Raw genomic sequence first — 26,592 nt, 5'->3', positions numbered from 1 at the left:
TGCTAAAACCATGGGGCTAGTAGTACTAGCAACGTTCCCTTTCAATGTCCAATCCCCGGGGCAAAGAAGGGAGGGGGTGGACACATCCAGCAAAGCTTCAGAGTTGACACCAGCACAGCAGACACACAGACGCTTTCAAACAAAACCAAGCTGATTTTTACCAGAGATGATCAGGGGAAAGCGCGAACGCAGTCCCCCACTACCACAAATTATGCAGTCGAGTTTCCCGCATTTGGGGAAATCGCAGGGGTCAGCACACCCGGAGTGCAATGGATGAGCCTCGCCCTGGGAGAACCACCTTCGTGATCATGGTATCTCCCCTGCCAGGTAAGTATGAGTTGGACTAGGGCTGGGGAGGCCCGCTGCTCGGGCACACCCCCGTCAACTGAAGGAGGTTTACCTGGGGAGCATGCGCGAAGCGAACGCTCAGCTGAGGTCAACAACTGCAGGGAGGCCACATCTCTTCACCTGGAAGGGTGCCTTGTTGCTGAAGCACCCCCAAACTACATACGCACAAACTAGTGCAAGCATTCCCAGGGCACACTGCAGCAGACGGATTTGCATACGGTGATGTCATCCAAGCAGTCGGCCAAAGCTGGCTGCGAGCCTCGTCGGCGTATGAAAGGAAAAGGACAGGAAACAGGAAAAGTGCCGGGGGCGCGGGGCACGGCGGGCTTTCACGGGTGCCGTCTGGATGACTCCCAAGTCCGCCCTGCGTGGGGATCAAGGTGGGCAGCCACAGCACTTGAAGCACTCAGGCTGATTTCTTGCAGCAGCTGGACCGTGCAACAGCTCCAGGCCTGCTTTGCAAAGCAAGTGAAACAAGTGTGGGTCCTGCACCGCCCTCTATTGGTGGGATTACGCAAAGAACGCTGGAATGGCACAACAGCAAGGAAGCATGCAGCAAGCACACACAGGAGGAGAGGTCAGGACAGAGCGCGGCGCTGAGGGAAAGGTGGAAGCGCAGTTTACAGGGCGCAGGGGCCAAGTAGGGAGGGGAATCATTTGATGTTTCGCCGGAACCATCGGTCAGGTGGTTCCGATGTTTGACGCTTAACCCCGCGATGGTGAGGGAGCATCCGATGCTCCCTCCCCATTGCTAGGCTTCCCCCTCAACGTTGTCTTTGTGTGGGGCGCCGTGCGGCTGCGCAGGCTTGCTGGCAGCTGCACTCACCGTGCGGTACTTTGGGCTGCCGGCTGGCTCTCTTCGTGTCTGGTGCTCACAACCTAAGAGACCGAGGGCCTGATTGAGAGACGGACGCAACGCAGAGGTTACGCAGTGGAGAGCGGTTATTGGTGGTCTGCGCAAGCGTCTTGAGTCCCGCTGCGCACGGGTGAAATGTACTAGTTAGTGTGTTACATGCTTAAGTAGAAAAGGCCAGAGAAACATCGGTCCCGGAACCGATGCTTAGGCCCAAACAATGTTTTGTGAGCAATGCTAAAACCATGGGGCTAGTAGTACTAGCAACGTTCCCTTTCAATGTCCAATCCCCGGGGCAAAGAAGGGAGGGGGTGGACACATCCAGCAAAGCTTCAGAGTTGACACCAGCACAGCAGACACACAGACGCTTTCAAACAAAACCAAGCTGATTTTTACCAGAGATGATCAGGGGAAAGCGCGAACGCAGTCCCCCACTACCACAAATTATGCAGTCGAGTTTCCCGCATTTGGGGAAATCGCAGGGGTCAGCACACCCGGAGTGCAATGGATGAGCCTCGCCCTGGGAGAACCACCTTCGTGATCATGGTATCTCCCTTGCCAGGTAAGTATGAGTTGGACTAGGGCTGGGGAGGCCCGCTGCTCGGGCACACCCCCGTCAACTGAAGGAGGTTTACCTGGGGAGCATGCGCGAAGCGAACGCTCAGCTGAGGTCAACAACTGCAGGGAGGCCACATCTCTTCACCTGGAAGGGTGCCTTGTTGCTGAAGCACCCCCAAACTACATACGCACAAACTAGTGCAAGCATTCCCAGGGCACACTGCAGCAGACGGATTTGCATACGGTGATGTCATCCAAGCAGTCGGCCAAAGCTGGCTGCGAGCCTCGTCGGCGTATGAAAGGAAAAGGACAGGAAACAGGAAAAGTGCCGGGGGCGCGGGGCACGGCGGGCTTTCACGGGTGCCGTCTGGATGACTCCCAAGTCCGCCCTGCGTGGGGATCAAGGTGGGCAGCCACAGCACTTGAAGCACTCAGGCTGATTTCTTGCAGCAGCTGGACCGTGCAACAGCTCCAGGCCTGCTTTGCAAAGCAAGTGAAACAAGTGTGGGTCCTGCACCGCCCTCTATTGGTGGGATTACGCAAAGAACGCTGGAATGGCACAACAGCAAGGAAGCATGCAGCAAGCACACACAGGAGGAGAGGTCAGGACAGAGCGCGGCGCTGAGGGAAAGGTGGAAGCGCAGTTTACAGGGCGCAGGGGCCAAGTAGGGAGGGGAATCATTTGATGTTTCGCCGGAACCATCGGTCAGGTGGTTCCGATGTTTGACGCTTAACCCCGCGATGGTGAGGGAGCATCCGATGCTCCCTCCCCATTGCTAGGCTTCCCCCTCAACGTTGTCTTTGTGTGGGGCGCCGTGCGGCTGCGCAGGCTTGCTGGCAGCTGCACTCACCGTGCGGTACTTTGGGCTGCCGGCTGGCTCTCTTCGTGTCTGGTGCTCACAACCTAAGAGACCGAGGGCCTGATTGAGAGACGGACGCAACGCAGAGGTTACGCAGTGGAGAGCGGTTATTGGTGGTCTGCGCAAGCGTCTTGAGTCCCGCTGCGCACGGGTGAAATGTACTAGTTAGTGTGTTACATGCTTAAGTAGAAAAGGCCAGAGAAACATCGGTCCCGGAACCGATGCTTAGGCCCAAACAATGTTTTGTGAGCAATGCTAAAACCATGGGGCTAGTAGTACTAGCAACGTTCCCTTTCAATGTCCAATCCCCGGGGCAAAGAAGGGAGGGGGTGGACACATCCAGCAAAGCTTCAGAGTTGACACCAGCACAGCAGACACACAGACGCTTTCAAACAAAACCAAGCTGATTTTTACCAGAGATGATCAGGGGAAAGCGCGAACGCAGTCCCCCACTACCACAAATTATGCAGTCGAGTTTCCCGCATTTGGGGAAATCGCAGGGGTCAGCACACCCGGAGTGCAATGGATGAGCCTCGCCCTGGGAGAACCACCTTCGTGATCATGGTATCTCCCCTGCCAGGTAAGTATGAGTTGGACTAGGGCTGGGGAGGCCCGCTGCTCGGGCACACCCCCGTCAACTGAAGGAGGTTTACCTGGGGAGCATGCGCGAAGCAAACTCTCAGCTGAGGTCAACAACTGCAGGGAGGCCACATCTCTTCACCTGGAAGGGTGCCTTGTTGCTGAAGCACCCCCAAACTACATACGCACAAACTAGTGCAAGCATTCCCAGGGCACACTGCAGCAGACGGATTTGCATACGGTGATGTCATCCAAGCAGTCGGCCAAAGCTGGCTGCGAGCCTCGTCGGCGTATGAAAGGAAAAGGACAGGAAACAGGAAAAGTGCCGGGGGCGCGGGGCACGGCGGGCTTTCACGGGTGCCGTCTGGATGACTCCCAAGTCCGCCCTGCGTGGGGATCAAGGTGGGCAGCCACAGCACTTGAAGCACTCAGGCAGATTTCTTGCAGCAGCTGGACCGTGCAACAGCTCCAGGCCTGCTTTGCAAAGCAAGTGAAACAAGTGTGGGTCCTGCACCGCCCTCTATTGGTGGGATTACGCAAAGAACGCTGGAATGGCACAACAGCAAGGAAGCATGCAGCAAGCACACACAGGAGGAGAGGTCAGGACAGAGCGCGGCGCTGAGGGAAAGGTGGAAGCGCAGTTTACAGGGCGCAGGGGCCAAGTAGGGAGGGGAATCATTTGATGTTTCGCCGGAACCATCGGTCAGGTGGTTCCGATGTTTGACGCTTAACCCCGCGATGGTGAGGGAGCATCCGATGCTCCCTCCCCATTGCTAGGCTTCCCCCTCAACGTTGTCTTTGTGTGGGGCGCCGTGCGGCTGCGCAGGCTTGCTGGCAGCTGCACTCACCGTGCGGTACTTTGGGCTGCCGGCTGGCTCTCTTCGTGTCTGGTGCTCACAACCTAAGAGACCGAGGGCCTGATTGAGAGACGGACGCAACGCAGAGGTTACGCAGTGGAGAGCGGTTATTGGTGGTCTGCGCAAGCGTCTTGAGTCCCGCTGCGCACGGGTGAAATGTACTAGTTAGTGTGTTACATGCTTAAGTAGAAAAGGCCAGAGAAACATCGGTCCCGGAACCGATGCTTAGGCCCAAACAATGTTTTGTGAGCAATGCTAAAACCATGGGGCTAGTAGTACTAGCAACGTTCCCTTTCAATGTCCAATCCCCGGGGCAAAGAAGGGAGGGGGTGGACACATCCAGCAAAGCTTCAGAGTTGACACCAGCACAGCAGACACACAGACGCTTTCAAACAAAACCAAGCTGATTTTTACCAGAGATGATCAGGGGAAAGCGCGAACGCAGTCCCCCACTACCACAAATTATGCAGTCGAGTTTCCCGCATTTGGGGAAATCGCAGGGGTCAGCACACCCGGAGTGCAATGGATGAGCCTCGCCCTGGGAGAACCACCTTCGTGATCATGGTATCTCCCCTGCCAGGTAAGTATGAGTTGGATTAGGGCTGGGGAGGCCCGCTGCTCGGGCACACCCCCGTCAACTGAAGGAGGTTTACCTGGGGAGCATGCGCGAAGCGAACGCTCAGCTGAGGTCAACAACTGCAGGGAGGCCACATCTCTTCACCTGGAAGGGTGCCTTGTTGCTGAAGCACCCCCAAACTACATACGCACAAACTAGTGCAAGCATTCCCAGGGCACACTGCAGCAGACGGATTTGCATACGGTGATGTCATCCAAGCAGTCGGCCAAAGCTGGCTGCGAGCCTCGTCGGCGTATGAAAGGAAAAGGACAGGAAACAGGAAAAGTGCCGGGGGCGCGGGGCACGGCGGGCTTTCACGGGTGCCGTCTGGATGACTCCCAAGTCCGCCCTGCGTGGGGATCAAGGTGGGCAGCCACAGCACTTGAAGCACTCAGGCTGATTTCTTGCAGCAGCTGGACCGTGCAACAGCTCCAGGCCTGCTTTGCAAAGCAAGTGAAACAAGTGTGGGTCCTGCACCGCCCTCTATTGGTGGGATTACGCAAAGAACGCTGGAATGGCACAACAGCAAGGAAGCATGCAGCAAGCACACACAGGAGGAGAGGTCAGGACAGAGCGCGGCGCTGAGGGAAAGGTGGAAGCGCAGTTTACAGGGCGCAGGGGCCAAGTAGGGAGGGGAATCATTTGATGTTTCGCCGGAACCATCGGTCAGGTGGTTCCGATGTTTGACGCTTAACCCCGCGATGGTGAGGGAGCATCCGATGCTCCCTCCCCATTGCTAGGCTTCCCCCTCAACGTTGTCTTTGTGTGGGGCGCCGTGCGGCTGCGCAGGCTTGCTGGCAGCTGCACTCACCGTGCGGTACTTTGGGCTGCCGGCTGGCTCTCTTCGTGTCTGGTGCTCACAACCTAAGAGACCGAGGGCCTGATTGAGAGACGGACGCAACGCAGAGGTTACGCAGTGGAGAGCGGTTATTGGTGGTCTGCGCAAGCGTCTTGAGTCCCGCTGCGCACGGGTGAAATGTACTAGTTAGTGTGTTACATGCTTAAGTAGAAAAGGCCAGAGAAACATCGGTCCCGGAACCGATGCTTAGGCCCAAACAATGTTTTGTGAGCAATGCTAAAACCATGGGGCTAGTAGTACTAGCAACGTTCCCTTTCAATGTCCAATCCCCGGGGCAAAGAAGGGAGGGGGTGGACACATCCAGCAAAGCTTCAGAGTTGACACCAGCACAGCAGACACACAGACGCTTTCAAACAAAACCAAGCTGATTTTTACCAGAGATGATCAGGGGAAAGCGCGAACGCAGTCCCCCACTACCACAAATTATGCAGTCGAGTTTCCCGCATTTGGGGAAATCGCAGGGGTCAGCACACCCGGAGTGCAATGGATGAGCCTCGCCCTGGGAGAACCACCTTCGTGATCATGGTATCTCCCCTGCCAGGTAAGTATGAGTTGGACTAGGGCTGGGGAGGCCCGCTGCTCGGGCACACCCCCGTCAACTGAAGGAGGTTTACCTGGGGAGCATGCGCGAAGCAAACTCTCAGCTGAGGTCAACAACTGCAGGGAGGCCACATCTCTTCACCTGGAAGGGTGCCTTGTTGCTGAAGCACCCCCAAACTACATACGCACAAACTAGTGCAAGCATTCCCAGGGCACACTGCAGCAGACGGATTTGCATACGGTGATGTCATCCAAGCAGTCGGCCAAAGCTGGCTGCGAGCCTCGTCGGCGTATGAAAGGAAAAGGACAGGAAACAGGAAAAGTGCCGGGGGCGCGGGGCACGGCGGGCTTTCACGGGTGCCGTCTGGATGACTCCCAAGTCCGCCCTGCGTGGGGATCAAGGTGGGCAGCCACAGCACTTGAAGCACTCAGGCAGATTTCTTGCAGCAGCTGGACCGTGCAACAGCTCCAGGCCTGCTTTGCAAAGCAAGTGAAACAAGTGTGGGTCCTGCACCGCCCTCTATTGGTGGGATTACGCAAAGAACGCTGGAATGGCACAACAGCAAGGAAGCATGCAGCAAGCACACACAGGAGGAGAGGTCAGGACAGAGCGCGGCGCTGAGGGAAAGGTGGAAGCGCAGTTTACAGGGCGCAGGGGCCAAGTAGGGAGGGGAATCATTTGATGTTTCGCCGGAACCATCGGTCAGGTGGTTCCGATGTTTGACGCTTAACCCCGCGATGGTGAGGGAGCATCCGATGCTCCCTCCCCATTGCTAGGCTTCCCCCTCAACGTTGTCTTTGTGTGGGGCGCCGTGCGGCTGCGCAGGCTTGCTGGCAGCTGCACTCACCGTGCGGTACTTTGGGCTGCCGGCTGGCTCTCTTCGTGTCTGGTGCTCACAACCTAAGAGACCGAGGGCCTGATTGAGAGACGGACGCAACGCAGAGGTTACGCAGTGGAGAGCGGTTATTGGTGGTCTGCGCAAGCGTCTTGAGTCCCGCTGCGCACGGGTGAAATGTACTAGTTAGTGTGTTACATGCTTAAGTAGAAAAGGCCAGAGAAACATCGGTCCCGGAACCGATGCTTAGGCCCAAACAATGTTTTGTGAGCAATGCTAAAACCATGGGGCTAGTAGTACTAGCAACGTTCCCTTTCAATGTCCAATCCCCGGGGCAAAGAAGGGAGGGGGTGGACACATCCAGCAAAGCTTCAGAGTTGACACCAGCACAGCAGACACACAGACGCTTTCAAACAAAACCAAGCTGATTTTTACCAGAGATGATCAGGGGAAAGCGCGAACGCAGTCCCCCACTACCACAAATTATGCAGTCGAGTTTCCCGCATTTGGGGAAATCGCAGGGGTCAGCACACCCGGAGTGCAATGGATGAGCCTCGCCCTGGGAGAACCACCTTCGTGATCATGGTATCTCCCCTGCCAGGTAAGTATGAGTTGGATTAGGGCTGGGGAGGCCCGCTGCTCGGGCACACCCCCGTCAACTGAAGGAGGTTTACCTGGGGAGCATGCGCGAAGCGAACGCTCAGCTGAGGTCAACAACTGCAGGGAGGCCACATCTCTTCACCTGGAAGGGTGCCTTGTTGCTGAAGCACCCCCAAACTACATACGCACAAACTAGTGCAAGCATTCCCAGGGCACACTGCAGCAGACGGATTTGCATACGGTGATGTCATCCAAGCAGTCGGCCAAAGCTGGCTGCGAGCCTCGTCGGCGTATGAAAGGAAAAGGACAGGAAACAGGAAAAGTGCCGGGGGCGCGGGGCACGGCGGGCTTTCACGGGTGCCGTCTGGATGACTCCCAAGTCCGCCCTGCGTGGGGATCAAGGTGGGCAGCCACAGCACTTGAAGCACTCAGGCTGATTTCTTGCAGCAGCTGGACCGTGCAACAGCTCCAGGCCTGCTTTGCAAAGCAAGTGAAACAAGTGTGGGTCCTGCACCGCCCTCTATTGGTGGGATTACGCAAAGAACGCTGGAATGGCACAACAGCAAGGAAGCATGCAGCAAGCACACACAGGAGGAGAGGTCAGGACAGAGCGCGGCGCTGAGGGAAAGGTGGAAGCGCAGTTTACAGGGCGCAGGGGCCAAGTAGGGAGGGGAATCATTTGATGTTTCGCCGGAACCATCGGTCAGGTGGTTCCGATGTTTGACGCTTAACCCCGCGATGGTGAGGGAGCATCCGATGCTCCCTCCCCATTGCTAGGCTTCCCCCTCAACGTTGTCTTTGTGTGGGGCGCCGTGCGGCTGCGCAGGCTTGCTGGCAGCTGCACTCACCGTGCGGTACTTTGGGCTGCCGGCTGGCTCTCTTCGTGTCTGGTGCTCACAACCTAAGAGACCGAGGGCCTGAATGAGAGACGGACGCAACGCAGAGGTTACGCAGTGGAGAGCGGTTATTGGTGGTCTGCGCAAGCGTCTTGAGTCCCGCTGCGCACGGGTGAAATGTACTAGTTAGTGTGTTACATGCTTAAGTAGAAAAGGCCAGAGAAACATCGGTCCCGGAACCGATGCTTAGGCCCAAACAATGTTTTGTGAGCAATGCTAAAACCATGGGGCTAGTAGTACTAGCAACGTTCCCTTTCAATGTCCAATCCCCGGGGCAAAGAAGGGAGGGGGTGGACACATCCAGCAAAGCTTCAGAGTTGACACCAGCACAGCAGACACACAGACGCTTTCAAACAAAACCAAGCTGATTTTTACCAGAGATGATCAGGGGAAAGCGCGAACGCAGTCCCCCACTACCACAAATTATGCAGTCGAGTTTCCCGCATTTGGGGAAATCGCAGGGGTCAGCACACCCGGAGTGCAATGGATGAGCCTCGCCCTGGGAGAACCACCTTCGTGATCATGGTATCTCCCCTGCCAGGTAAGTATGAGTTGGACTAGGGCTGGGGAGGCCCGCTGCTCGGGCACACCCCCGTCAACTGAAGGAGGTTTACCTGGGGAGCATGCGCGAAGCGAACTCTCAGCTGAGGTCAACAACTGCAGGGAGGCCACATCTCTTCACCTGGAAGGGTGCCTTGTTGCTGAAGCACCCCCAAACTACATACGCACAAACTAGTGCAAGCATTCCCAGGGCACACTGCAGCAGACGGATTTGCATACGGTGATGTCATCCAAGCAGTCGGCCAAAGCTGGCTGCGAGCCTCGTCGGCGTATGAAAGGAAAAGGACAGGAAACAGGAAAAGTGCCGGGGGCGCGGGGCACGGCGGGCTTTCACGGGTGCCGTCTGGATGACTCCCAAGTCCGCCCTGCGTGGGGATCAAGGTGGGCAGCCACAGCACTTGAAGCACTCAGGCTGATTTCTTGCAGCAGCTGGACCGTGCAACAGCTCCAGGCCTGCTTTGCAAAGCAAGTGAAACAAGTGTGGGTCCTGCACCGCCCTCTATTGGTGGGATTACGCAAAGAACGCTGGAATGGCACAACAGCAAGGAAGCATGCAGCAAGCACACACAGGAGGAGAGGTCAGGACAGAGCGCGGCGCTGAGGGAAAGGTGGAAGCGCAGTTTACAGGGCGCAGGGGCCAAGTAGGGAGGGGAATCATTTGATGTTTCGCCGGAACCATCGGTCAGGTGGTTCCGATGTTTGACGCTTAACCCCGCGATGGTGAGGGAGCATCCGATGCTCCCTCCCCATTGCTAGGCTTCCCCCTCAACGTTGTCTTTGTGTGGGGCGCCGTGCGGCTGCGCAGGCTTGCTGGCAGCTGCACTCACCGTGCGGTACTTTGGGCTGCCGGCTGGCTCTCTTCGTGTCTGGTGCTCACAACCTAAGAGACCGAGGGCCTGATTGAGAGACGGACGCAACGCAGAGGTTACGCAGTGGAGAGCGGTTATTGGTGGTCTGCGCAAGCGTCTTGAGTCCCGCTGCGCACGGGTGAAATGTACTAGTTAGTGTGTTACATGCTTAAGTAGAAAAGGCCAGAGAAACATCGGTCCCGGAACCGATGCTTAGGCCCAAACAATGTTTTGTGAGCAATGCTAAAACCATGGGGCTAGTAGTACTAGCAACGTTCCCTTTCAATGTCCAATCCCCGGGGCAAAGAAGGGAGGGGGTGGACACATCCAGCAAAGCTTCAGAGTTGACACCAGCACAGCAGACACACAGATGCTTTCAAACAAAACCAAGCTGATTTTTACCAGAGATGATCAGGGGAAAGCGCGAACGCAGTCCCCCACTACCACAAATTATGCAGTCGAGTTTCCCGCATTTGGGGAAATCGCAGGGGTCAGCACACCCGGAGTGCAATGGATGAGCCTCGCCCTGGGAGAACCACCTTCGTGATCATGGTATCTCCCCTGCCAGGTAAGTATGAGTTGGACTAGGGCTGGGGAGGCCCGCTGCTCGGGCACACCCCCGTCAACTGAAGGAGGTTTACCTGGGGAGCATGCGCGAAGCGAACTCTCAGCTGAGGTCAACAACTGCAGGGAGGCCACATCTCTTCACCTGGAAGGGTGCCTTGTTGCTGAAGCACCCCCAAACTACATACGCACAAACTAGTGCAAGCATTCCCAGGGCACACTGCAGCAGACGGATTTGCATACGGTGATGTCATCCAAGCAGTCGGCCAAAGCTGGCTGCGAGCCTCGTCGGCGTATGAAAGGAAAAGGACAGGAAACAGGAAAAGTGCCGGGGGCGCGGGGCACGGCGAGCTTTCACGGGTGCCGTCTGGATGACTCCCAAGTCCGCCCTGCGTGGGGATCAAGGTGGGCAGCCACAGCACTTGAAGCACTCAGGCTGATTTCTTGCAGCAGCTGGACCGTGCAACAGCTCCAGGCCTGCTTTGCAAAGCAAGTGAAACAAGTGTGGGTCCTGCACCGCCCTCTATTGGTGGGATTACGCAAAGAACGCTGGAATGGCACAACAGCAAGGAAGCATGCAGCAAGCACACACAGGAGGAGAGGTCAGGACAGAGCGCGGCGCTGAGGGAAAGGTGGAAGCGCAGTTTACAGGGCGCAGGGGCCAAGTAGGGAGGGGAATCATTTGATGTTTCGCCGGAACCATCGGTCAGGTGGTTCCGATGTTTGACGCTTAACCCCGCGATGGTGAGGGAGCATCCGATGCTCCCTCCCCATTGCTAGGCTTCCCCCTCAACGTTGTCTTTGTGTGGGGCGCCGTGCGGCTGCGCAGGCTTGCTGGCAGCTGCACTCACCGTGCGGTACTTTGGGCTGCCGGCTGGCTCTCTTCGTGTCTGGTGCTCACAACCTAAGAGACCGAGGGCCTGATTGAGAGACGGACGCAACGCAGAGGTTACGCAGTGGAGAGCGGTTATTGGTGGTCTGCGCAAGCGTCTTGAGTCCCGCTGCGCACGGGTGAAATGTACTAGTTAGTGTGTTACATGCTTAAGTAGAAAAGGCCAGAGAAACATCGGTCCCGGAACCGATGCTTAGGCCCAAACAATGTTTTGTGAGCAATGCTAAAACCATGGGGCTAGTAGTACTAGCAACGTTCCCTTTCAATGTCCAATCCCCGTGGCAAAGAAGGGAGGGGGTGGACACATCCAGCAAAGCTTCAGAGTTGACACCAGCACAGCAGACACACAGACGCTTTCAAACAAAACCAAACTGATTTTTACCAGAGATGATCAGGGGAAAGCGCGAACGCAGTCCCCCACTACCACAAATTATGCAGTCGAGTTTCCCGCATTTGGGGAAATCGCAGGGGTCAGCACACCCGGAGTGCAATGGATGAGCCTCGCCCTGGGAGAACCACCTTCGTGATCATGGTATCTCCCCTGCCAGGTAAGTATGAGTTGGACTAGGGCTGGGGAGGCCCGCTGCTCGGGCACACCCCCGTCAACTGAAGGAGGTTTACCTGGGGAGCATGCGCGAAGCGAACGCTCAGCTGAGGTCAACAACTGCAGGGAGGCCACATCTCTTCACCTGGAAGGGTGCCTTGTTGCTGAAGCACCCCCAAACTACATACGCACAAACTAGTGCAAGCATTCCCAGGGCACACTGCAGCAGACGGATTTGCATACGGTGATGTCATCCAAGCAGTCGGCCAAAGCTGGCTGCGAGCCTCGTCGGCGTATGAAAGGAAAAGGACAGGAAACAGGAAAAGTGCCGGGGGCGCGGGGCACGGCGGGCTTTCACGGGTGCCGTCTGGATGACTCCCAAGTCCGCCCTGCGTGGGGATCAAGGTGGGCAGCCACAGCACTTGAAGCACTCAGGCTGATTTCTTGCAGCAGCTGGACCGTGCAACAGCTCCAGGCCTGCTTTGCAAAGCAAGTGAAACAAGTGTGGGTCCTGCACCGCCCTCTATTGGTGGGATTACGCAAAGAACGCTGGAATGGCACAACAGCAAGGAAGCATGCAGCAAGCACACACAGGAGGAGAGGTCAGGACAGAGCGCGGCGCTGAGGGAAAGGTGGAAGCGCAGTTTACAGGGCGCAGGGGCCAAGTAGGGAGGGGAATCATTTGATGTTTCGCCGGAACCATCGGTCAGGTGGTTCCGATGTTTGACGCTTAACCCCGCGATGGTGAGGGAGCATCCGATGCTCCCTCCCCATTGCTAGGCTTCCCCCTCAACGTTGTCTTTGTGTGGGGCGCCGTGCGGCTGCGCAGGCTTGCTGGCAGCTGCACTCACCGTGCGGTACTTTGGGCTGCCGGCTGGCTCTCTTCGTGTCTGGTGCTCACAACCTAAGAGACCGAGGGCCTGATTGAGAGACGGACGCAACGCAGAGGTTACGCAGTGGAGAGCGGTTATTGGTGGTCTGCGCAAGCGTCTTGAGTCCCGCTGCGCACGGGTGAAATGTACTAGTTAGTGTGTTACATGCTTAAGTAGAAAAGGCCAGAGAAACATCGGTCCCGGAACCGATGCTTAGGCCCAAACAATGTTTTGTGAGCAATGCTAAAACCATGGGGCTAGTAGTACTAGCAACGTTCCCTTTCAATGTCCAATCCCCGGGGCAAAGAAGGGAGGGGGTGGACACATCCAGCAAAGCTTCAGAGTTGACACCAGCACAGCAGACACACAGACGCTTTCAAACAAAACCAAGCTGATTTTTACCAGAGATGATCAGGGGAAAGCGCGAACGCAGTCCCCCACTACCACAAATTATGCAGTCGAGTTTCCCGCATTTGGGGAAATCGCAGGGGTCAGCACACCCGGAGTGCAATGGATGAGCCTCGCCCTGGGAGAACCACCTTCGTGATCATGGTATCTCCCCTGCCAGGTAAGTATGAGTTGGACTAGGGCTGGGGAGGCCCGCTGCTCGGGCACACCCCCGTCAACTGAAGGAGGTTTACCTGGGGAGCATGCGCGAAGCAAACTCTCAGCTGAGGTCAACAACTGCAGGGAGGCCACATCTCTTCACCTGGAAGGGTGCCTTGTTGCTGAAGCACCCCCAAACTACATACGCACAAACTAGTGCAAGCATTCCCAGGGCACACTGCAGCAGACGGATTTGCATACGGTGATGTCATCCAAGCAGTCGGCCAAAGCTGGCTGCGAGCCTCGTCGGCGTATGAAAGGAAAAGGACAGGAAACAGGAAAAGTGCCGGGGGCGCGGGGCACGGCGGGCTTTCACGGGTGCCGTCTGGATGACTCCCAAGTCCGCCCTGCGTGGGGATCAAGGTGGGCAGCCACAGCACTTGAAGCACTCAGGCTGATTTCTTGCAGCAGCTGGACCGTGCAACAGCTCCAGGCCTGCTTTGCAAAGCAAGTGAAACAAGTGTGGGTCCTGCACCGCCCTCTATTGGTGGGATTACGCAAAGAACGCTGGAATGGCACAACAGCAAGGAAGCATGCAGCAAGCACACACAGGAGGAGAGGTCAGGACAGAGCGCGGCGCTGAGGGAAAGGTGGAAGCGCAGTTTACAGGGCGCAGGGGCCAAGTAGGGAGGGGAATCATTTGATGTTTCGCCGGAACCATCGGTCAGGTGGTTCCGATGTTTGACGCTTAACCCCGCGATGGTGAGGGAGCATCCGATGCTCCCTCCCCATTGCTAGGCTTCCCCCTCAACGTTGTCTTTGTGTGGGGCGCCGTGCGGCTGCGCAGGCTTGCTGGCAGCTGCACTCACCGTGCGGTACTTTGGGCTGCCGGCTGGCTCTCTTCGTGTCTGGTGCTCACAACCTAAGAGACCGAGGGCCTGATTGAGAGACGGACGCAACGCAGAGGTTACGCAGTGGAGAGCGGTTATTGGTGGTCTGCGCAAGCGTCTTGAGTCCCGCTGCGCACGGGTGAAATGTACTAGTTAGTGTGTTACATGCTTAAGTAGAAAAGGCCAGAGAAACATCGGTCCCGGAACCGATGCTTAGGCCCAAACAATGTTTTGTGAGCAATGCTAAAACCATGGGGCTAGTAGTACTAGCAACGTTCCCTTTCAATGTCCAATCCCCGGGGCAAAGAAGGGAGGGGGTGGACACATCCAGCAAAGCTTCAGAGTTGACACCAGCACAGCAGACACACAGATGCTTTCAAACAAAACCAAGCTGATTTTTACCAGAGATGATCAGGGGAAAGCGCGAACGCAGTCCCCCACTACCACAAATTATGCAGTCGAGTTTCCCGCATTTGGGGAAATCGCAGGGGTCAGCACACCCGGAGTGCAATGGATGAGCCTCGCCCTGGGAGAACCACCTTCGTGATCATGGTATCTCCCCTGCCAGGTAAGTATGAGTTGGACTAGGGCTGGGGAGGCCCGCTGCTCGGGCACACCCCCGTCAACTGAAGGAGGTTTACCTGGGGAGCATGCGCGAAGCGAACTCTCAGCTGAGGTCAACAACTGCAGGGAGGCCACATCTCTTCACCTGGAAGGGTGCCTTGTTGCTGAAGCACCCCCAAACTACATACGCACAAACTAGTGCAAGCATTCCCAGGGCACACTGCAGCAGACGGATTTGCATACGGTGATGTCATCCAAGCAGTCGGCCAAAGCTGGCTGCGAGCCTCGTCGGCGTATGAAAGGAAAAGGACAGGAAACAGGAAAAGTGCCGGGGGCGCGGGGCACGGCGAGCTTTCACGGGTGCCGTCTGGATGACTCCCAAGTCCGCCCTGCGTGGGGATCAAGGTGGGCAGCCACAGCACTTGAAGCACTCAGGCTGATTTCTTGCAGCAGCTGGACCGTGCAACAGCTCCAGGCCTGCTTTGCAAAGCAAGTGAAACAAGTGTGGGTCCTGCACCGCCCTCTATTGGTGGGATTACGCAAAGAACGCTGGAATGGCACAACAGCAAGGAAGCATGCAGCAAGCACACACAGGAGGAGAGGTCAGGACAGAGCGCGGCGCTGAGGGAAAGGTGGAAGCGCAGTTTACAGGGCGCAGGGGCCAAGTAGGGAGGGGAATCATTTGATGTTTCGCCGGAACCATCGGTCAGGTGGTTCCGATGTTTGACGCTTAACCCCGCGATGGTGAGGGAGCATCCGATGCTCCCTCCCCATTGCTAGGCTTCCCCCTCAACGTTGTCTTTGTGTGGGGCGCCGTGCGGCTGCGCAGGCTTGCTGGCAGCTGCACTCACCGTGCGGTACTTTGGGCTGCCGGCTGGCTCTCTTCGTGTCTGGTGCTCACAACCTAAGAGACCGAGGGCCTGATTGAGAGACGGACGCAACGCAGAGGTTACGCAGTGGAGAGCGGTTATTGGTGGTCTGCGCAAGCGTCTTGAGTCCCGCTGCGCACGGGTGAAATGTACTAGTTAGTGTGTTACATGCTTAAGTAGAAAAGGCCAGAGAAACATCGGTCCCGGAACCGATGCTTAGGCCCAAACAATGTTTTGTGAGCAATGCTAAAACCATGGGGCTAGTAGTACTAGCAACGTTCCCTTTCAATGTCCAATCCCCGTGGCAAAGAAGGGAGGGGGTGGACACATCCAGCAAAGCTTCAGAGTTGACACCAGCACAGCAGACACACAGACGCTTTCAAACAAAACCAAACTGATTTTTACCAGAGATGATCAGGGGAAAGCGCGAACGCAGTCCCCCACTACCACAAATTATGCAGTCGAGTTTCCCGCATTTGGGGAAATCGCAGGGATCAGCACACCCGGAGTGCAATGGATGAGCCTCGCCCTGGGAGAACCACCTTCGTGATCATGGTATCTCCCCTGCCAGGTAAGTATGAGTTGGACTAGGGCTGGGGAGGCCCGCTGCTCGGGCACACCCCCGTCAACTGAAGGAGGTTTACCTGGGGAGCATGCGCGAAGCGAACGCTCAGCTGAGGTCAACAACTGCAGGGAGGCCACATCTCTTCACCTGGAAGGGTGCCTTGTTGCTGAAGCACCCCCAAACTACATACGCACAAACTAGTGCAAGCATTCCCAGGGCACACTGCAGCAGACGGATTTGCATACGGTGATGTCATCCAAGCAGTCGGCCAAAGCTGGCTGCGAGCCTCGTCGGCGTATGAAAGGAAAAGGACAGGAAACAGGAAAAGTGCCGGGGGCGCGGGGCACGGCGGGCTTTCACGGGTGCCGTCTGGATGACTCCCAAGTCCGCCCTGCGTGGGGATCAAGGTGGGCAGCCACAGCACTTGAAGCACTCAGGCTGATTTCTTGCAGCAGCTGGACCGTGCAACAGCTCCAGGCCTGCTTTGCAAAGCAAGTGAAACAAGTGTGGGTCCTGCACCGCCCTCTATTGGTGGGATTACGCAAAGAACGCTGGAATGGCACAACAGCAAGGAAGCATGCAGCAAGCACACACAGGAGGAGAGGTCAGGACAGAGCGCGGCGCTGAGGGAAAGGTGGAAGCGCAGTTTACAGGGCGCAGGGGCCAAGTAGGGAGGGGAATCATTTGATGTTTCGCCGGAACCATCGGTCAGGTGGTTCCGATGTTTGACGCTTAACCCCGCGATGGTGAGGGAGCATCCGATGCTCCCTCCCCATTGCTAGGCTTCCCCCTCAACGTTGTCTTTGTGTGGGGCGCCGTGCGGCTGCGCAGGCTTGCTGGCAGCTGCACTCACCGTGCGGTACTTTGGGCTGCCGGCTGGCTCTCTTCGTGTCTGGTGCTCACAACCTAAGAGACCGAGGGCCTGATTGAGAGACGGACGCAACGCAGAGGTTACGCAGTGGAGAGCGGTTATTGGTGGTCTGCGCAAGCGTCTTGAGTCCCGCTGCGCACGGGTGAAATGTACTAGTTAGTGTGTTACATGCTTAAGTAGAAAAGGCCAGAGAAACATCGGTCCCGGAACCGATGCTTAGGCCCAAACAATGTTTTGTGAGCAATGCTAAAACCATGGGGCTAGTAGTACTAGCAACGTTCCCTTTCAATGTCCAATCCCCGGGGCAAAGAAGGGAGGGGGTGGACACATCCAGCAAAGCTTCAGAGTTGACACCAGCACAGCAGACACACAGACGCTTTCAAACAAAACCAAGCTGATTTTTACCAGAGATGATCAGGGGAAAGCGCGAACGCAGTCCCCCACTACCACAAATTATGCAGTCGAGTTTCCCGCATTTGGGGAAATCGCAGGGGTCAGCACACCCGGAGTGCAATGGATGAGCCTCGCCCTGGGAGAACCACCTTCGTGATCATGGTATCTCCCCTGCCAGGTAAGTATGAGTTGGACTAGGGCTGGGGAGGCCCGCTGCTCGGGCACACCCCCGTCAACTGAAGGAGGTTTACCTGGGGAGCATGCGCGAAGCGAACGCTCAGCTGAGGTCAACAACTGCAGGGAGGCCACATCTCTTCACCTGGAAGGGTGCCTTGTTGCTGAAGCACCCCCAAACTACATACGCACAAACTAGTGCAAGCATTCCCAGGGCACACTGCAGCAGACGGATTTGCATACGGTGATGTCATCCAAGCAGTCGGCCAAAGCTGGCTGCGAGCCTCGTCGGCGTATGAAAGGAAAAGGACAGGAAACAGGAAAAGTGCCGGGGGCGCGGGGCACGGCGGGCTTTCACGGGTGCCGTCTGGATGACTCCCAAGTCCGCCCTGCGTGGGGATCAAGGTGGGCAGCCACAGCACTTGAAGCACTCAGGCTGATTTCTTGCAGCAGCTGGACCGTGCAACAGCTCCAGGCCTGCTTTGCAAAGCAAGTGAAACAAGTGTGGGTCCTGCACCGCCCTCTATTGGTGGGATTACGCAAAGAACGCTGGAATGGCACAACAGCAAGGAAGCATGCAGCAAGCACACACAGGAGGAGAGGTCAGGACAGAGCGCGGCGCTGAGGGAAAGGTGGAAGCGCAGTTTACAGGGCGCAGGGGCCAAGTAGGGAGGGGAATCATTTGATGTTTCGCCGGAACCATCGGTCAGGTGGTTCCGATGTTTGACGCTTAACCCCGCGATGGTGAGGGAGCATCCGATGCTCCCTCCCCATTGCTAGGCTTCCCCCTCAACGTTGTCTTTGTGTGGGGCGCCGTGCGGCTGCGCAGGCTTGCTGGCAGCTGCACTCACCGTGCGGTACTTTGGGCTGCCGGCTGGCTCTCTTCGTGTCTGGTGCTCACAACCTAAGAGACCGAGGGCCTGATTGAGAGACGGACGCAACGCAGAGGTTACGCAGTGGAGAGCGGTTATTGGTGGTCTGCGCAAGCGTCTTGAGTCCCGCTGCGCACGGGTGAAATGTACTAGTTAGTGTGTTACATGCTTAAGTAGAAAAGGCCAGAGAAACATCGGTCCCGGAACCGATGCTTAGGCCCAAACAATGTTTTGTGAGCAATGCTAAAACCATGGGGCTAGTAGTACTAGCAACGTTCCCTTTCAATGTCCAATCCCCGGGGCAAAGAAGGGAGGGGGTGGACACATCCAGCAAAGCTTCAGAGTTGACACCAGCACAGCAGACACACAGACGCTTTCAAACAAAACCAAGCTGATTTTTACCAGAGATGATCAGGGGAAAGCGCGAACGCAGTCCCCCACTACCACAAATTATGCAGTCGAGTTTCCCGCATTTGGGGAAATCGCAGGGGTCAGCACACCCGGAGTGCAATGGATGAGCCTCGCCCTGGGAGAACCACCTTCGTGATCATGGTATCTCCCCTGCCAGGTAAGTATGAGTTGGACTAGGGCTGGGGAGGCCCGCTGCTCGGGCACACCCCCGTCAACTGAAGGAGGTTTACCTGGGGAGCATGCGCGAAGCGAACGCTCAGCTGAGGTCAACAACTGCAGGGAGGCCACATCTCTTCACCTGGAAGGGTGCCTTGTTGCTGAAGCACCCCCAAACTACATACGCACAAACTAGTGCAAGCATTCCCAGGGCACACTGCAGCAGACGGATTTGCATACGGTGATGTCATCCAAGCAGTCGGCCAAAGCTGGCTGCGAGCCTCGTCGGCGTATGAAAGGAAAAGGACAGGAAACAGGAAAAGTGCCGGGGGCGCGGGGCACGGCGGGCTTTCACGGGTGCCGTCTGGATGACTCCCAAGTCCGCCCTGCGTGGGGATCAAGGTGGGCAGCCACAGCACTTGAAGCACTCAGGCTGATTTCTTGCAGCAGCTGGACCGTGCAACAGCTCCAGGCCTGCTTTGCAAAGCAAGTGAAACAAGTGTGGGTCCTGCACCGCCCTCTATTGGTGGGATTACGCAAAGAACGCTGGAATGGCACAACAGCAAGGAAGCATGCAGCAAGCACACACAGGAGGAGAGGTCAGGACAGAGCGCGGCGCTGAGGGAAAGGTGGAAGCGCAGTTTACAGGGCGCAGGGGCCAAGTAGGGAGGGGAATCATTTGATGTTTCGCCGGAACCATCGGTCAGGTGGTTCCGATGTTTGACGCTTAACCCCGCGATGGTGAGGGAGCATCCGATGCTCCCTCCCCATTGCTAGGCTTCCCCCTCAACGTTGTCTTTGTGTGGGGCGCCGTGCGGCTGCGCAGGCTTGCTGGCAGCTGCACTCACCGTGCGGTACTTTGGGCTGCCGGCTGGCTCTCTTCGTGTCTGGTGCTCACAACCTAAGAGACCGAGGGCCTGATTGAGAGACGGACGCAACGCAGAGGTTACGCAGTGGAGAGCGGTTATTGGTGGTCTGCGCAAGCGTCTTGAGTCCCGCTGCGCACGGGTGAAATGTACTAGTTAGTGTGTTACATGCTTAAGTAGAAAAGGCCAGAGAAACATCGGTCCCGGAACCGATGCTTAGGCCCAAACAATGTTTTGTGAGCAATGCTAAAACCATGGGGCTAGTAGTACTAGCAACGTTCCCTTTCAATGTCCAATCCCCGGGGCAAAGAAGGGAGGGGGTGGACACATCCAGCAAAGCTTCAGAGTTGACACCAGCACAGCAGACACACAGACGCTTTCAAACAAAACCAAGCTGATTTTTACCAGAGATGATCAGGGGAAAGCGCGAACGCAGTCCCCCACTACCACAAATTATGCAGTCGAGTTTCCCGCATTTGGGGAAATCGCAGGGGTCAGCACACCCGGAGTGCAATGGATGAGCCTCGCCCTGGGAGAACCACCTTCGTGATCATGGTATCTCCCCTGCCAGGTAAGTATGAGTTGGACTAGGGCTGGGGAGGCCCGCTGCTCGGGCACACCCCCGTCAACTGAAGGAGGTTTACCTGGGGAGCATGCGCGAAGCGAACGCTCAGCTGAGGTCAACAACTGCAGGGAGGCCACATCTCTTCACCTGGAAGGGTGCCTTGTTGCTGAAGCACCCCCAAACTACATACGCACAAACTAGTGCAAGCATTCCCAGGGCACACTGCAGCAGACGGATTTGCATACGGTGATGTCATCCAAGCAGTCGGCCAAAGCTGGCTGCGAGCCTCGTCGGCGTATGAAAGGAAAAGGACAGGAAACAGGAAAAGTGCCGGGGGCGCGGGGCACGGCGGGCTTTCACGGGTGCCGTCTGGATGACTCCCAAGTCCGCCCTGCGTGGGGATCAAGGTGGGCAGCCACAGCACTTGAAGCACTCAGGCTGATTTCTTGCAGCAGCTGGACCGTGCAACAGCTCCAGGCCTGCTTTGCAAAGCAAGTGAAACAAGTGTGGGTCCTGCACCGCCCTCTATTGGTGGGATTACGCAAAGAACGCTGGAATGGCACAACAGCAAGGAAGCATGCAGCAAGCACACACAGGAGGAGAGGTCAGGACAGAGCGCGGCGCTGAGGGAAAGGTGGAAGCGCAGTTTACAGGGCGCAGGGGCCAAGTAGGGAGGGGAATCATTTGATGTTTCGCCGGAACCATCGGTCAGGTGGTTCCGATGTTTGACGCTTAACCCCGCGATGGTGAGGGAGCATCCGATGCTCCCTCCCCATTGCTAGGCTTCCCCCTCAACGTTGTCTTTGTGTGGGGCGCCGTGCGGCTGCGCAGGCTTGCTGGCAGCTGCACTCACCGTGCGGTACTTTGGGCTGCCGGCTGGCTCTCTTCGTGTCTGGTGCTCACAACCTAAGAGACCGAGGGCCTGATTGAGAGACGGACGCAACGCAGAGGTTACGCAGTGGAGAGCGGTTATTGGTGGTCTGCGCAAGCGTCTTGAGTCCCGCTGCGCACGGGTGAAATGTACTAGTTAGTGTGTTACATGCTTAAGTAGAAAAGGCCAGAGAAACATCGGTCCCGGAACCGATGCTTAGGCCCAAACAATGTTTTGTGAGCAATGCTAAAACCATGGGGCTAGTAGTACTAGCAACGTTCCCTTTCAATGTCCAATCCCCGGGGCAAAGAAGGGAGGGGGTGGACACATCCAGCAAAGCTTCAGAGTTGACACCAGCACAGCAGACACACAGACGCTTTCAAACAAAACCAAGCTGATTTTTACCAGAGATGATCAGGGGAAAGCGCGAACGCAGTCCCCCACTACCACAAATTATGCAGTCGAGTTTCCCGCATTTGGGGAAATCGCAGGGGTCAGCACACCCGGAGTGCAATGGATGAGCCTCGCCCTGGGAGAACCACCTTCGTGATCATGGTATCTCCCCTGCCAGGTAAGTATGAGTTGGACTAGGGCTGGGGAGGCCCGCTGCTCGGGCACACCCCCGTCAACTGAAGGAGGTTTACCTGGGGAGCATGCGCGAAGCGAACGCTCAGCTGAGGTCAACAACTGCAGGGAGGCCACATCTCTTCACCTGGAAGGGTGCCTTGTTGCTGAAGCACCCCCAAACTACATACGCACAAACTAGTGCAAGCATTCCCAGGGCACACTGCAGCAGACGGATTTGCATACGGTGATGTCATCCAAGCAGTCGGCCAAAGCTGGCTGCGAGCCTCGTCGGCGTATGAAAGGAAAAGGACAGGAAACAGGAAAAGTGCCGGGGGCGCGGGGCACGGCGGGCTTTCACGGGTGCCGTCTGGATGACTCCCAAGTCCGCCCTGCGTGGGGATCAAGGTGGGCAGCCACAGCACTTGAAGCACTCAGGCTGATTTCTTGCAGCAGCTGGACCGTGCAACAGCTCCAGGCCTGCTTTGCAAAGCAAGTGAAACAAGTGTGGGTCCTGCACCGCCCTCTATTGGTGGGATTACGCAAAGAACGCTGGAATGGCACAACAGCAAGGAAGCATGCAGCAAGCACACACAGGAGGAGAGGTCAGGACAGAGCGCGGCGCTGAGGGAAAGGTGGAAGCGCAGTTTACAGGGCGCAGGGGCCAGGTAGGGAGGGGAATCATTTGATGTTTCGCCGGAACCATCGGTCAGGTGGTTCCGATGTTTGACGCTTAACCCCGCGATGGTGAGGGAGCATCCGATGCTCCCTCCCCATTGCTAGGCTTCCCCCTCAACGTTGTCTTTGTGTGGGGCGCCGTGCGGCTGCGCAGGCTTGCTGGCAGCTGCACTCACCGTGCGGTACTTTGGGCTGCCGGCTGGCTCTCTTCGTGTCTGGTGCTCACAACCTAAGAGACCGAGGGCCTGATTGAGAGACGGACGCAACGCAGAGGTTACGCAGTGGAGAGCGGTTATTGGTGGTCTGCGCAAGCGTCTTGAGTCCCGCTGCGCACGGGTGAAATGTACTAGTTAGTGTGTTACATGCTTAAGTAGAAAAGGCCAGAGAAACATCGGTCCCGGAACCGATGCTTAGGCCCAAACAATGTTTTGTGAGCAATGCTAAAACCATGGGGCTAGTAGTACTAGCAACGTTCCCTTTCAATGTCCAATCCCCGGGGCAAAGAAGGGAGGGGGTGGACACATCCAGCAAAGCTTCAGAGTTGACACCAGCACAGCAGACACACAGACGCTTTCAAACAAAACCAAGCTGATTTTTACCAGAGATGATCAGGGGAAAGCGCGAACACAGTCCCCCACTACCACAAATTATGCAGTCGAGTTTCCCGCATTTGGGGAAATCGCAGGGGTCAGCACACCCGGAGTGCAATGGATGAGCCTCGCCCTGGGAGAACCACCTTCGTGATCATGGTATCTCCCCTGCCAGGTAAGTATGAGTTGGACTAGGGCTGGGGAGGCCCGCTGCTCGGGCACACCCCCGTCAACTGAAGGAGGTTTACCTGGGGAGCATGCGCGAAGCGAACTCTCAGCTGAGGTCAACAACTGCAGGGAGGCCACATCTCTTCACCTGGAAGGGTGCCTTGTTGCTGAAGCACCCCCAAACTACATACGCACAAACTAGTGCAAGCATTCCCAGGGCACACTGCAGCAGACGGATTTGCATACGGTGATGTCATCCAAGCAGTCGGCCAAAGCTGGCTGCGAGCCTCGTCGGCGTATGAAAGGAAAAGGACAGGAAACAGGAAAAGTGCCGGGGGCGCGGGGCACGGCGGGCTTTCACGGGTGCCGTCTGGATGACTCCCAAGTCCGCCCTGCGTGGGGATCAAGGTGGGCAGCCACAGCACTTGAAGCACTCAGGCTGATTTCTTGCAGCAGCTGGACCGTGCAACAGCTCCAGGCCTGCTTTGCAAAGCAAGTGAAACAAGTGTGGGTCCTGCACCGCCCTCTATTGGTGGGATTACGCAAAGAACGCTGGAATGGCACAACAGCAAGGAAGCATGCAGCAAGCACACACAGGAGGAGAGGTCAGGACAGAGCGCGGCGCTGAGGGAAAGGTGGAAGCGCAGTTTACAGGGCGCAGGGGCCAAGTAGGGAGGGGAATCATTTGATGTTTCGCCGGAACCATCGGTCAGGTGGTTCCGATGTTTGACGCTTAACCCCGCGATGGTGAGGGAGCATCCGATGCTCCCTCCCCATTGCTAGGCTTCCCCCTCAACGTTGTCTTTGTGTGGGGCGCCGTGCGGCTGCGCAGGCTTGCTGGCAGCTGCACTCACCGTGCGGTACTTTGGGCTGCCGGCTGGCTCTCTTCGTGTCTGGTGCTCACAACCTAAGAGACCGAGGGCCTGATTGAGAGACGGACGCAACGCAGAGGTTACGCAGTGGAGAGCGGTTATTGGTGGTCTGCGCAAGCGTCTTGAGTCCCGCTGCGCACGGGTGAAATGTACTAGTTAGTGTGTTACATGCTTAAGTAGAAAAGGCCAGAGAAACATCGGTCCCGGAACCGATGCTTAGGCCCAAACAATGTTTTGTGAGCAATGCTAAAACCATGGGGCTAGTAGTACTAGCAACGTTCCCTTTCAATGTCCAATCCCCGGGGCAAAGAAGGGAGGGGGTGGACACATCCAGCAAAGCTTCAGAGTTGACACCAGCACAGCAGACACACAGACGCTTTCAAACAAAACCAAGCTGATTTTTACCAGAGATGATCAGGGGAAAGCGCGAACGCAGTCCCCCACTACCACAAATTATGCAGTCGAGTTTCCCGCATTTGGGGAAATCGCAGGGGTCAGCACACCCGGAGTGCAATGGATGAGCCTCGCCCTGGGAGAACCACCTTCGTGATCATGGTATCTCCCCTGCCAGGTAAGTATGAGTTGGACTAGGGCTGGGGAGGCCCGCTGCTCGGGCACACCCCCGTCAACTGAAGGAGGTTTACCTGGGGAGCATGCGCGAAGCGAACTCTCAGCTGAGGTCAACAACTGCAGGGAGGCCACATCTCTTCACCTGGAAGGGTGCCTTGTTGCTGAAGCACCCCCAAACTACATACGCACAAACTAGTGCAAGCATTCCCAGGGCACACTGCAGCAGACGGATTTGCATACGGTGATGTCATCCAAGCAGTCGGCCAAAGCTGGCTGCGAGCCTCGTCGGCGTATGAAAGGAAAAGGACAGGAAACAGGAAAAGTGCCGGGGGCGCGGGGCACGGCGGGCTTTCACGGGTGCCGTCTGGATGACTCCCAAGTCCGCCCTGCGTGGGGATCAAGGTGGGCAGCCACAGCACTTGAAGCACTCAGGCTGATTTCTTGCAGCAGCTGGACCGTGCAACAGCTCCAGGCCTGCTTTGCAAAGCAAGTGAAACAAGTGTGGGTCCTGCACCGCCCTCTATTGGTGGGATTACGCAAAGAACGCTGGAATGGCACAACAGCAAGGAAGCATGCAGCAAGCACACACAGGAGGAGAGGTCAGGACAGAGCGCGGCGCTGAGGGAAAGGTGGAAGCGCAGTTTACAGGGCGCAGGGGCCAGGTAGGGAGGGGAATCATTTGATGTTTCGCCGGAACCATCGGTCAGGTGGTTCCGATGTTTGACGCTTAACCCCGCGATGGTGAGGGAGCATCCGATGCTCCCTCCCCATTGCTAGGCTTCCCCCTCAACGTTGTCTTTGTGTGGGGCGCCGTGCGGCTGCGCAGGCTTGCTGGCAGCTGCACTCACCGTGCGGTACTTTGGGCTGCCGGCTGGCTCTCTTCGTGTCTGGTGCTCACAACCTAAGAGACCGAGGGCCTGATTGAGAGACGGACGCAACGCAGAGGTTACGCAGTGGAGAGCGGTTATTGGTGGTCTGCGCAAGCGTCTTGAGTCCCGCTGCGCACGGGTGAAATGTACTAGTTAGTGTGTTACATGCTTAAGTAGAAAAGGCCAGAGAAACATCGGTCCCGGAACCGATGCTTAGGCCCAAACAATGTTTTGTGAGCAATGCTAAAACCATGGGGCTAGTAGTACTAGCAACGTTCCCTTTCAATGTCCAATCCCCGGGGCAAAGAAGGGAGGGGGTGGACACATCCAGCAAAGCTTCAGAGTTGACACCAGCACAGCAGACACACAGACGCTTTCAAACAAAACCAAGCTGATTTTTACCAGAGATGATCAGGGGAAAGCGCGAACACAGTCCCCCACTACCACAAATTATGCAGTCGAGTTTCCCGCATTTGGGGAAATCGCAGGGGTCAGCACACCCGGAGTGCAATGGATGAGCCTCGCCCTGGGAGAACCACCTTCGTGATCATGGTATCTCCCCTGCCAGGTAAGTATGAGTTGGACTAGGGCTGGGGAGGCCCGCTGCTCGGGCACACCCCCGTCAACTGAAGGAGGTTTACCTGGGGAGCATGCGCGAAGCGAACTCTCAGCTGAGGTCAACAACTGCAGGGAGGCCACATCTCTTCACCTGGAAGGGTGCCTTGTTGCTGAAGCACCCCCAAACTACATACGCACAAACTAGTGCAAGCATTCCCAGGGCACACTGCAGCAGACGGATTTGCATACGGTGATGTCATCCAAGCAGTCGGCCAAAGCTGGCTGCGAGCCTCGTCGGCGTATGAAAGGAAAAGGACAGGAAACAGGAAAAGTGCCGGGGGCGCGGGGCACGGCGGGCTTTCACGGGTGCCGTCTGGATGACTCCCAAGTCCGCCCTGCGTGGGGATCAAGGTGGGCAGCCACAGCA

The 26,592-nt window shown here is 56.8% G+C and overlaps 19 non-coding genes across 19 annotated transcripts; all 19 read right to left on the bottom strand.

Annotated features, from left to right (window-relative positions):
- Positions 1-171: 171 nt before the first annotated feature.
- On the bottom strand, positions 172-335 carry LOC148433798 (U1 spliceosomal RNA). Its single transcript, XR_015876818.1, has one exon. It is a non-coding gene; the product is annotated as a U1 spliceosomal RNA (small nuclear RNA).
- A 1,272-nt stretch (positions 336-1,607) lies between these two features.
- Positions 1,608-1,771, bottom strand: LOC148433797 (U1 spliceosomal RNA). Its single transcript, XR_015876780.1, has one exon. It is a non-coding gene; the product is annotated as a U1 spliceosomal RNA (small nuclear RNA).
- A 1,272-nt stretch (positions 1,772-3,043) lies between these two features.
- Positions 3,044-3,207, bottom strand: LOC148433796 (U1 spliceosomal RNA). The gene has a single exon (XR_015876817.1). It is a non-coding gene; the product is annotated as a U1 spliceosomal RNA (small nuclear RNA).
- A 1,272-nt stretch (positions 3,208-4,479) lies between these two features.
- LOC148433795 (U1 spliceosomal RNA) lies at positions 4,480-4,643 on the bottom strand. Its single transcript, XR_015876816.1, has one exon. It is a non-coding gene; the product is annotated as a U1 spliceosomal RNA (small nuclear RNA).
- Positions 4,644-5,915: 1,272 nt separating this feature from the next.
- Positions 5,916-6,079, bottom strand: LOC148433794 (U1 spliceosomal RNA). The gene has a single exon (XR_015876815.1). It is a non-coding gene; the product is annotated as a U1 spliceosomal RNA (small nuclear RNA).
- A 1,272-nt stretch (positions 6,080-7,351) lies between these two features.
- LOC148433793 (U1 spliceosomal RNA) lies at positions 7,352-7,515 on the bottom strand. The gene has a single exon (XR_015876814.1). It is a non-coding gene; the product is annotated as a U1 spliceosomal RNA (small nuclear RNA).
- A 1,272-nt stretch (positions 7,516-8,787) lies between these two features.
- On the bottom strand, positions 8,788-8,951 carry LOC148433792 (U1 spliceosomal RNA). Its single transcript, XR_015876812.1, has one exon. It is a non-coding gene; the product is annotated as a U1 spliceosomal RNA (small nuclear RNA).
- A 1,272-nt stretch (positions 8,952-10,223) lies between these two features.
- LOC148433791 (U1 spliceosomal RNA) lies at positions 10,224-10,387 on the bottom strand. The gene has a single exon (XR_015876811.1). It is a non-coding gene; the product is annotated as a U1 spliceosomal RNA (small nuclear RNA).
- A 1,272-nt stretch (positions 10,388-11,659) lies between these two features.
- On the bottom strand, positions 11,660-11,823 carry LOC148433790 (U1 spliceosomal RNA). Its single transcript, XR_015876810.1, has one exon. It is a non-coding gene; the product is annotated as a U1 spliceosomal RNA (small nuclear RNA).
- A 1,272-nt stretch (positions 11,824-13,095) lies between these two features.
- LOC148433789 (U1 spliceosomal RNA) lies at positions 13,096-13,259 on the bottom strand. Its single transcript, XR_015876809.1, has one exon. It is a non-coding gene; the product is annotated as a U1 spliceosomal RNA (small nuclear RNA).
- Positions 13,260-14,531: 1,272 nt separating this feature from the next.
- LOC148433788 (U1 spliceosomal RNA) lies at positions 14,532-14,695 on the bottom strand. Its single transcript, XR_015876808.1, has one exon. It is a non-coding gene; the product is annotated as a U1 spliceosomal RNA (small nuclear RNA).
- Positions 14,696-15,967: 1,272 nt separating this feature from the next.
- Positions 15,968-16,131, bottom strand: LOC148433787 (U1 spliceosomal RNA). The gene has a single exon (XR_015876819.1). It is a non-coding gene; the product is annotated as a U1 spliceosomal RNA (small nuclear RNA).
- A 1,272-nt stretch (positions 16,132-17,403) lies between these two features.
- LOC148433786 (U1 spliceosomal RNA) lies at positions 17,404-17,567 on the bottom strand. Its single transcript, XR_015876807.1, has one exon. It is a non-coding gene; the product is annotated as a U1 spliceosomal RNA (small nuclear RNA).
- A 1,272-nt stretch (positions 17,568-18,839) lies between these two features.
- LOC148433785 (U1 spliceosomal RNA) lies at positions 18,840-19,003 on the bottom strand. Its single transcript, XR_015876806.1, has one exon. It is a non-coding gene; the product is annotated as a U1 spliceosomal RNA (small nuclear RNA).
- Positions 19,004-20,275: 1,272 nt separating this feature from the next.
- On the bottom strand, positions 20,276-20,439 carry LOC148433784 (U1 spliceosomal RNA). The gene has a single exon (XR_015876805.1). It is a non-coding gene; the product is annotated as a U1 spliceosomal RNA (small nuclear RNA).
- Positions 20,440-21,711: 1,272 nt separating this feature from the next.
- On the bottom strand, positions 21,712-21,875 carry LOC148433783 (U1 spliceosomal RNA). Its single transcript, XR_015876804.1, has one exon. It is a non-coding gene; the product is annotated as a U1 spliceosomal RNA (small nuclear RNA).
- Positions 21,876-23,147: 1,272 nt separating this feature from the next.
- LOC148433782 (U1 spliceosomal RNA) lies at positions 23,148-23,311 on the bottom strand. Its single transcript, XR_015876821.1, has one exon. It is a non-coding gene; the product is annotated as a U1 spliceosomal RNA (small nuclear RNA).
- Positions 23,312-24,583: 1,272 nt separating this feature from the next.
- On the bottom strand, positions 24,584-24,747 carry LOC148433781 (U1 spliceosomal RNA). The gene has a single exon (XR_015876803.1). It is a non-coding gene; the product is annotated as a U1 spliceosomal RNA (small nuclear RNA).
- A 1,272-nt stretch (positions 24,748-26,019) lies between these two features.
- LOC148433780 (U1 spliceosomal RNA) lies at positions 26,020-26,183 on the bottom strand. Its single transcript, XR_015876820.1, has one exon. It is a non-coding gene; the product is annotated as a U1 spliceosomal RNA (small nuclear RNA).
- Positions 26,184-26,592: the final 409 nt, after the last annotated feature.

This window comes from Taudactylus pleione, unplaced genomic scaffold, assembly GCF_031769625.1.
Source record: "Taudactylus pleione unplaced genomic scaffold, aTauple2 ptg002149l, whole genome shotgun sequence".
NCBI classification, from domain to species: Eukaryota; Metazoa; Chordata; class Amphibia; order Anura; family Myobatrachidae; genus Taudactylus; species Taudactylus pleione.
This window is presented reverse-complemented; position numbering and strand designations above follow the sequence as displayed.